This window comes from Hippocampus guttulatus, chromosome 4 (assembly GCF_054856545.1).
Source record: "Hippocampus guttulatus isolate MCC_2025c chromosome 4, RoL_Hgut_1.0, whole genome shotgun sequence".
In the NCBI taxonomy this organism is placed as follows: Eukaryota; Metazoa; Chordata; class Actinopteri; order Syngnathiformes; family Syngnathidae; genus Hippocampus; species Hippocampus guttulatus.
The window spans coordinates 3,714,211-3,724,386 of NC_141264.1; the positions used below are offsets into that span (position 1 = coordinate 3,714,211).

Consider the following 10,176-nt stretch of genomic DNA (forward strand, 5'->3'; position numbering starts at 1 on the left):
AAGCTATGCATTTGTTTCGCACTGTTGTTGTCTTGACATGGTTGCGATTGACAGGAATCTTTGTTAAATGTGTTTCTTGCTCGCCATTTGACCTGATTACTCTGCAATGCTCCACTGGTTTCAACAGACTGGCATTTGTTCTGGGTTTGCTCATTGGAGTGCAATGTGGTGAGTGCAATTGTGATGGCACCCCCTGATGTAGCCAACAGCATATCAAGATGCCAAAATATTCTGGTGAAACAGACTGCGAGGCTTTCAATGCCAATTTGAACTGTTGGTATGCGCGAGTGGCTGGTCTGAGAGGAATAAGGCCTGACAGCTGGCCATGTGCCTTGTGGAGGAAGCCTTGTCCTCCTTGTTACTGCATAGCCCAGATGAAAGAGACAGGAGAAACAGCTTTAGTTCGTCCACTAGTCCTCTGTTGCCGCGTTTTGGACAATTCAACGAGGCCAATATTCTTCACTTAGAGCTGTCTAATAGGCGCAAACAGGCTGATGAGCCAATCCGTGGCTCATGATATTGAAAACTTATCAAGGTGTGTATTTGCCCATTTGCCAACTCGTGTGCAGTGTGTCGGCCAAGGACCAGTTGATGCGGGCCATCACCCCAGGAGAACTGTGCTGTGCATTCTGCAACACCGGTGAACTCAAGCCAAGAAAATTCAGCATGGGCGGATGAGAGTCCTGAGCTTATCCGCGCTCGCGCCCCACAGTCACCATGCAGCAGTGCCGTTTCTCGCTGGGGCCCTCCAGTGTTTTGAGTGTACGGCCAGTCTGGCCACATCAGCATCACTGCGTGTCTTAACCGATCTTGAAGGAAACCTGATTCCAGAGAGTCTGAAACCAAGACAAGACCAAGACATTTGGAAATAGTGTCTCGGAAAAACTCAAGATCTTCAAAATGTGGTCTTGAATGTTACAACATGATACAATAATAATAACAACAATAATAATCATTTTGAAATACATGTTCAATATTTTCTGGCAGCACCCCTGATAAGCTCATCCCATGAGTTGGAAATCCTCGGAAGAGAAACGGCTTTGACCTTTTTGCAAAGCCACACTGTCCTTCATCAAAATGTATTTCTTTTATTTTTCTGATCACATTTACCAGGCTGCCCAGTAGTTCGGTCGTTAACACATCGACCTCACAGTGCAGCGGTACCAGTTTCAATTCCAGCTCCGGCCTCAATGTGTGGAGTTTGCATGTTCTGCTCATGCCTGCGTGGGTTTTCTCCAGGCACTCCGGTTTCCTCCCACATTCCAAAAACATGCATGGCAGGCTTATTAAACACTGTAAATTGTCCCTAGGTGTGACTGTGAGCGCGGATGGTTGTTCGTCTCTGTGTGCCCTGCAATTGGCTGGCAACCAATCCAGGGTGTCCCCAGCCTACTGCCCAGAGACTGCTGGGATAGGCTCCGGCACCCCCCGCGACCCTTGTGAGGATAAAGCAGAACAGAAAATGGATGGATGGACATTTCCCAGGCTGATTTCACTCAGGCCAGTTACGCCGGCCTTGCTCACGAGAAAATGTCAACGTGGCAAACAGACAAGGGTGTTCAAAAATCTGCTGATGGCAGATGCCTGTTGCTTTCTCTTCTCACTGAGTCTGGTAAAAGATAAATGACAACAGATATCTCAAACTCCTTGTTGTCGTGGGCCAGCTCGCAGTCATGGTTTCCGTCAGAAGGTTTATGACTTTGAACAGAAGTAAATGAAGAATCGCATGATGTTATTTCCTGCTGTTGTTGGACCGAAAACTTCCTCCAGAGTCACTATTCAAGAGACCCCACAAATGTTTGTTCAACCATCAACATTGCATCCTCAAAGACAGCAACCATTTTCAGCACTTGAGATTGGTGAAGAATTTGCACAAATAACACCCACATGTGAAGAATGATGAATAGTATAGATTTTTTAAAACCTATTTACCAAACTGTAACTCATGAGGTGTCAATGCCAACAATATACACAATAAATTAATGAGAAAACATAAGATTTTTAAATAAGAGGCCAGCAGTTTGTTCACATATAAAAATATTTATTTTACAATTGGAATTGGTGACATAAAAATTCTTGCAATATCTCAAAATGTTTAAACCTGGCATGTCCAAAGTCCGGCCCGTGGGCCAAATCCGGCCCGCGGTCGAATTTCATCCGGCCCTCGGCCTCTGTCATAAAATCAGTGCCGTCTGGCCCGCAGGTTGGGCGTAATGGGACACGTGTTGCACGGAGTGAGGTCTCGTAGACTGGTGAGTGATGTTTCATAGAGTGTTGCTTCCCTCTAGTGGCTAAATGAGTAATAGCATTCATTAAATGAGTAATAGCATTTAGACACTAGAGAGCAGTAGCACTCTACGAGACATCACTCACGAGTCTACGAGACATCACTCCGTGCACATATTAACCTCCCAGTTTACTAAAATGGCGACAATCAACAGAAAAAGGAAAGTTGACTGCGAAGGACGACGATTCAAGGATGGATGGAAATTAGACTATTTCTTCACTGAAATACGCAACAACTGTGTCTGCCTCATTTGCCAAGAGACAGGGGCTGTTTTTAAAGATTATAATGTCAAGCGACATTACCAAACAAGACACGCTGACTTGTACGACATGATTACAGGCAAGGAACGCACAGAGAAATTGAAGCAGTTTGAAGCTCGTTTAATCTCACAGCAGATTTTGCAAGAGCTCGAGAGTCAAACGAGAACGCCACAGCGGCGAGTCAAATGATAACAGCGGCGAGTTACGCGGTAGTAACGCTGATCGCAAAACGTTCCAAACCTTTCAACAAAGGTGAATTTATCAAAGACTGCATGATGACGATGGTGAAGAAAATATGCCCTGAGAAACAGCAAGAGTTTGCCAAAGTCTGCCTGGCACATAACACTGTGGCACGCAGGATTGAAGAACTCTTAGCGGACATCAAACGACAATTGGGAGACCGAGGAAAAGAGTTTGACTTTTTTTCGCTGGAGTTCCACTTGCAGCGGGAGCTTATTGAGTTGCAGTTGCACTTGTTTGGGTCAACGTACTTGTGTGAGAGGACATTCTCGGTTATGAACATAAATAAAAGCTGTGTGAGGACACGGCTAACGGACGATCACCTGCGAGACATTTTGCGCATCAATACCACTGCTTTTGAGCCAGACCTGCCCTTTGTGCTTCAATCCAGATCTCAATATCACCCGTCACATGAAGACAAACAAGTCATTTGTCAGCTGGCAATAAGTCTGAATAAATGTTTGTTAAGATCTACATCAGTCCTAAATTTCATTCCAGAGTAAAATTTTAAAAGTTCAATCAACATTTATACTGACTGATATGTCATATTTCAAATGATCCCTGCAGTTGTGAATATGTGTATTGGTTGTTCATTTCCCTGTTGTTCGAGTCAAAGGTTTTGTGAGTATTGAAAAGTCATAGTGATACATTTTATGTTTCAAATGTTGCAATTTGCACTCAGGACACTTCTGTTTAAGAAAAAGTCAAGTGAATATTCAGTTGCATGTGATATACCTGTTTCAAATGAACCAAAAGAAATTCTTAAGATTGTTGAAATTAAAATAAAAATGGAAATGTGAAATACAGACTGGCTTACTAAAATTTGTTTACCAATATTGTTGTTCAATGTAAAGAATGTCAGCCAAGGTCGGCCCCCGACATTTTACCACATAAAATCTGGCCCCCTTGGCAAAAAGTTTGGACACCCCTGGTTTAAACTGAAGCGGCACATAAAGTGATGTGGCAGTCCACATCTGGCCCACTGACCTTTAGTTTGACACCGGTCAATTACATTCTGTCAGTATGAGGGACAAATGTCAACTCTGCTAATTGATTAATTAAACCATGCAAGTATGAAGAACAAATGTCTCACGGCAAGACCAGCCTAAAAGAAACCAGCATTTGAACCTGCGTAAGAACAAAAGGAAATATCTATTCAAGCCTCATCAAGTGACGGTGTGACCTTTCTGATGGGCGTACAGAACAAGTTGCCTCTTTCATTTGCAGCTGCAAGGCAACATAGGCAACTGACTGATTCAGAGGAGACAAACTGGTTTGTTCTCTTTGCAAAGCCACAATACCCTTCATCAATGACACCACACAGCTCCTTGTTGCTTGACTTATTGAAAAAAAAATAAACATGTTTCCAGCTGTTTGAAGACATGTTAACGAGTCCACGTACCTGCGCATAAGATTCCAGTGGTGGTGACCTTTTGTGTGCTCTACTCATTTGAAAATGATTCAATTAACTGATGCCTTACAGCTTGGCATCATATCAAAGAAATACCGCTTGGCAATACCCACTGAATAGAAACCAGTGACTGTAATTGTGTGAAAACAAAAGAGAATAAATGAAATAATTCACCTTAACAAGGACCCCACCTTAATGGTGGCCGAACAAGTGATTTAAGCTCTCTTGCAACAACTGTGAGCGACAGAAGAGAGACGGAACCAGGACTGTCAACCACACAAGGCCTGAGAGGGTTTCCAAGAGCAAACTTGAGTGTGTGTGGTGAGTACTATCGCCATCCTGAAGTGTTTTCAGGAAACACAACATTAATGTTGGACATCTTTGGTGTTGCACTTTGTATACTCAAGGGATAAATATTCATTTTCACTCAGGTAACATTGGATCACACACTTCCAACCAGAACATATGAAAGAAATGTTTTAATTACGGGCAAAAGATGCATACCTGCAAAATATGTGCTCTCAACATATTTCATAACACATTTCTCAGTGAAGTCGTAAAATATCCAGCCTTCAAGAATGTTTGAACAATCAAAAATTAACCATCTAATGTGATTTTATTGGATTATTTTTTTTATTATTCCAGCACAAAGGGCTCTCATGTATAAAAATTACCATTCAAGGATGGCACAAAATGGATGAGAGCAAACCAGTGTACGGTGTAAGAATCCATGTCGTGCTTTTTTTCAAAATATCACAAATATTCTGATAATTTATTTATTGATTTAAATTAATCAGGGCATCCCAATGGTCAACTGGTTCGGGTGTCAGCCTCCCAGCAGTGCAGAGGTGCAAGGTTCGATTCTGGCTGCAGCCTTCTTGTGTGGAGATTGCGTGTTCTCCCCATGCCTGCGTGGGGTTCTCCGGGTACTCCGATTTCCTCTCGCATTGCAAAGACATTCGTGGCAGGTTAATGGAACACTCCAAATTGTCCATAGGTGTTAGTGAGGGCGCGGGTATTGTCTCTGTGTGCCCTGCGATTTGCTGGCGACCAGTTCAGGGTGTACCCTGCTGGCTGACCAAAGACAGCTGGGAAAGGTTCCAGCACGCCCCGAGACCCCTGTGAGGATAAAGCGGATTAGAAAATGGATGGATGAAAGTTAATCAAGAGGCCCCTTAAAGAGTGTGCTGCGTGTGCCCCTGGGCCACCAGTTGCCCATCCCTCGTCTAATATTTTTAATTAATACGTGAGACATTATTTCATGTTTCCTTCATGCAAACCATATTTGTACATTGGAACAATGCCTATTTTTTCATTTGTATCAAAGATGGAACATTTCCGTAACGCTGCATGAAGAAAAATGCTTTCATTACTTTTGGAATGATGGGCAATGCAGCTTGATTGATACAACGCAGAATTTCAACATTTAAAATAATTTAAAAATAAAAGAACTGAAGACACTTAAAACAAAGTTCAGAGACAAAAGAGAGAGTACTAAAATTACTTAGACAGTGGAAGAAACATATTTTTACAGCTGTATTTCAGTAAAAAGAATACTTTATAAGACCCCTTTATCAGAGCATAGTTTTTAACTTGAACTTGAAAGCAGTCACACTTGGGGCTGACTCCATCTTCCCAACAAATAACTGAGTCTTTTGGTGTTAAATGAATTTAATGTTTCCGGTTTATATGGCTAACATTGAAACATGTTTTGGACCCAAGTGATCTATCAATGACATTCTTAATGTCTTTGAGTCGGTGCAAGTAAAAACAAAATCATCTCTCCTCCTGACAAAGCTTGCTGTGGTGGTATGCTCCACGTTGTCAGCCAAATTATCCTGGCAATTGCACAAAAAAGCAACGTTATAATTCATCTTTGGCAAGCCGGAGGTAAGCACTGCAGAGTTAAGACCTCAGGGTGGGGAAAAAATTAAACTCTCCCCAGATTTGGGGATACATGAAACACACAAGAGTAGGCCAAAGTTCTCACGCTGTTGAGACTATGGATAGTGGTTCATCAACAAATCAAAAACAAAACTTAGATTCCACTTGACTTTTTTACAGCAAAAATAGAATTTAAAAAGTCACATATCAAAGGAATGTTCCAAGCGATATTACGAGAAACATTGTTTTGTGACAATTGCTTCGTGTCACACACACACACACGCACACATACACACTTTCTTGATGAGTTTGGTCACTGTTTCTAAGTTTAGAAAAGTTGTTTTAGAATGGAGACACTGTTCAGATGTTCGAGTCAGTGACGCAAAAATATTAGCATCGAAGTCTGTTCTTTTTAACAATTTGGCAACCAATCAAACTGGTCCCCAGCCTACTGCCCAGAGACGGCTGGGATAGGCTCCGGCACCCCCCGCGACCCTTGTGAGGATAAAGCAGAACAGAAGATGGATAGATGGACATTTCCCAGGCTGATTTCACTGAGGCCAGTTTCAGTGAAATCAGCCGGCCTTGCTCACGAGAAAAAGTCAACGTGGCAAACAGACAGGGGTGTTCGAAAAATCTGCTGATGGCAGACGCCTGTTGCATTCTCTTCTCACCGATTCTGGTGAAAGATAAATGACAGCAGAGGTGTCAAACACATTGCTGTCGCGGGCCACCTTGCAGTCATGGTGTCGGTCGGAAGGTTTATGACTTTGAAGAGAAGTAAATGAAGAATCACATGATGTTATATACTGCTGGTGTTGGGCCGAAAACTTTCTCCAGTCACTTTTCAAGAGACCCCACAAATGGCATGTTTGTTCAAGCATAAACATTGCATCCTCAAAGACAGCAACAATTTTCAGCACTTTAACTGGAAATACATTTGCAGAAATAACACCCACACATGTAGAATGACAGATATATAGATTTTTTAAAACCTTTTTACCAAACTGTGACTCATGAGGTGTCAATGCCAACAATATACACAATAAATTAATGAGAAACTTGAACAAGATTTTTTAAATAAGAGGCCAGCAGTTTGTTCAAATATAAAAACATTGATTTTACAATTGGAATTGGTGACGTAAAATTTTTTGAAATATCTCAAAATGTTTAAAAAATGAAGCGGCACATAAAGTGATGTTGCAGTCTACATCTGGCCCATGGACCTTTAGTTTGACACCATTAATTCTGTCAGTGTGAGGGACAAATGTCAACTCTGCTAACTGATTAATTAAACCATGCATGTATGAAAAACAAATGTCTCACGGCAAGACCAGCCTAAAAGAAACCAGCATTTGAACCTGCGTAAGAACAAAAAGAAATATCTATTCAAGCCTCACCTAGTGACGGTGTGACCTTTCCGATGGGCGTACAGCGCAAGTTATCTCTTTCATTTGCAGCTGCAATGCAACATAGGCAACTGACTGATTCAGAGGAGACAAACTGGTTTGTTCTCTTTGCAAACCTTTCATCAATGACACCACACAGCTCCTTGTTGCTTGGCTGATTTAAAACAAATAAAATTAACATGTTTCCAGCTGTTTGAAGACATGTTATGACTCCACGTACCTGCGCATAAGATTGCAGCGGTGGTGACCTTTTGTGTGCTCTACTCATTTGAAAATGATTCAATTAACTGATGCCTTACAGCTTGGCATCATGTCAAAGAAATACCGCTTGGCAATACCCACTGAATAGAAACCACTTCCTGTAATTGTGTGAAAACAAAAGAGAATAAATCATAAATAATTCACCTAAACAAAGGCACCACCTTAATGGTGGCCGAACAAGTGATTTAAGCTCTCTAGCAACGACTGTGAGGCGACAGAGGAGAGACGGAACCAGGACTGTCAACCACACAAGGCCTGAGAGGGTTTCCAAGAGTAAACTTGAGTGTGTGTGGTGAGTACTATCGCCATCCTGAAGTGTTTTCAGGGAACACACATTCATGTTGGACATGCTTGGTGTTGCGCTTTGTACACTCAAGGGAAAAATATTCATTTTGACTCAGGTTACATTGTATCGCACACTTCCAAACCAAACATATGACAACGATTTTTAAAATTTTGGACAAAAGGTGCATACCTGCAAAATATGTTCTCTCAACATATTTCAGAATACATTTCTCAGTGAAGTGGTAAAATATCCATCCTTCAAGAACGTTTGAACAATCAAAAACTAACCATGTAATATTATTTTTTTGAATTTATATATTTTTTATATTCCAGCACAAAGGGATATATAAAATAAACATGTATAAAAATTACCATTCAAGGATGGCACGAAACAGGTGAAAAGCAAACCAGTATTCAGTGTAAGAATCCATGTCATGCATTTTTTCACAAATATCGCAAAATATGATTGGCGTTTATTTATTTATTTAAATTAATCAGGGCGGCCCAATGATCAACTGGTTTGCGCATCGGCCCCTCAGCAGTGCAGAGGTGCAAGATTCGATTAGAGTTCAGACCTTGGGGGGAAAAAACTTAGTCTGTCCGTACTTGCGGATGCATAACATGCACAAGAGTCGGCCAAAGTTCTCACCCTGTTGAGACGATGGATGGTGGTTCATAACCAAACAAAAAACAAAACTTACATTCCCGTTGAATTTAAAAAGTCACATATCAAAGGAATGTTACAAGCAATATTACGAGAAACATTGTTCTGTGACAATTGCTTGGTGTCTCACACACACACACACACACACACACACTTTCTTGAGGAGTTTGGTCACTGTTTCTAAGTTAAGAAAAGTTTTTTTCGAATGGAGGCACTGTTCAGATTTCGTGTCTGTGAAACAAAAATATTAGCACTGAGGTCTGTTCTTTTTGACATGTTTATTTCATAAAAAGCTATTTTTCTCCAAAGTTTGTGAAAAGTGGATGAAATTTGTAAAATTTTGCTGGGTTCTCCTGCTGATTACGAAAGAACAAAAACCGCGAGAAAGGTAGAATCAACCTTTTATTGTCCACTGGTTAACGCAAAACATTCTTGAAAAATTGGTGATGTACTGCCAATCTGTATTTTCCACTTCAAAGGGGGGATGCTCCCACAAAAAAATGACTTGAAATTTGAAACAAATGATCTCCAAATAAGTGAGGAAACGTGAAACCGTCCGTCCAATGGAGACATTAAGATAAGCAGGGAATTATGACTCTTCTTCCCAGTCGCAGTCCAGGTTTCTCGTGGCATGGCATGGAACCTGGGCCACACCAAACTGACAGTGTCCAAGCAGCCAATTCTCCTTTCATGTTCACCCGATGGACCTTCTCTCGATGTATATTTAACATCCCTTTTCACTGTCTTCTTAGGACATCATCAGCCACAATGAGCATTCTTAAGGTGCTCACTGTTGCCCTTGTGCTGTTTGGTAAGTCATCAAACTCTCAACTAAAAAGTAACAGAGTAAGTGAAAAGTCACCATGGAACAAAGATGTCAACTCTTTTTTCACAGGAACCAGCAGTCTTTCTGCGAAAATCAAGAGACAACTGCCATCAAATGCAGGTTTTAGGCCATTTACAAGAGGACCACCTGGGCCACCAGGGCCACCTGGTCCACCAGGACCAACCGGACCACATGGCCCACCAGGGCCAGATGGTCCACCAGGACCACATGGACCAGGTGGTCCACCAGGGCTAGATGGCCACCCAGGACCACCTGGACCAGATGGTCCACCAGGGCCAAATGGGCCACCCGGACCACCTGGACTAGATGGGCCCCCAGGACCACCTGGACCCGATGGGCCACCAGGACCACCTGGACCAGATGGGCCACCAGGACCTCATGGACCACCAGGACCATCTGGACCACCTGGACCACCAGGACCACCTAGTGCACCAGGACCACCTGGACCACCAGGTCCTCCTGGGCCACCAATAAGTTATCCATATTGGCCTCCCTTTAACCATGGGCAACCTCGGCTACCACGACCTTGTCCACCTGGTCCATATCCATATTGGCAACCTTGTCCACCACCATATTAGCCACATGGGCCACTGCCACCACGACATGATCAAACTTTTCTTTCATATCA

General features: G+C 42.4%; 1 long non-coding RNA gene across 1 annotated transcript; it reads left to right on the forward strand.

The window, feature by feature from the left end:
* Positions 1-4,454: 4,454 nt before the first annotated feature.
* Positions 4,455-9,716, forward strand: LOC147205675 (uncharacterized). The gene is made up of 3 exons (XR_015100786.1): positions 4,455-4,519; positions 9,454-9,512; positions 9,597-9,716. It is a non-coding gene; the product is annotated as an uncharacterized LOC147205675 (long non-coding RNA).
* The last annotated feature ends 460 nt before the right edge of the window (positions 9,717-10,176 follow it).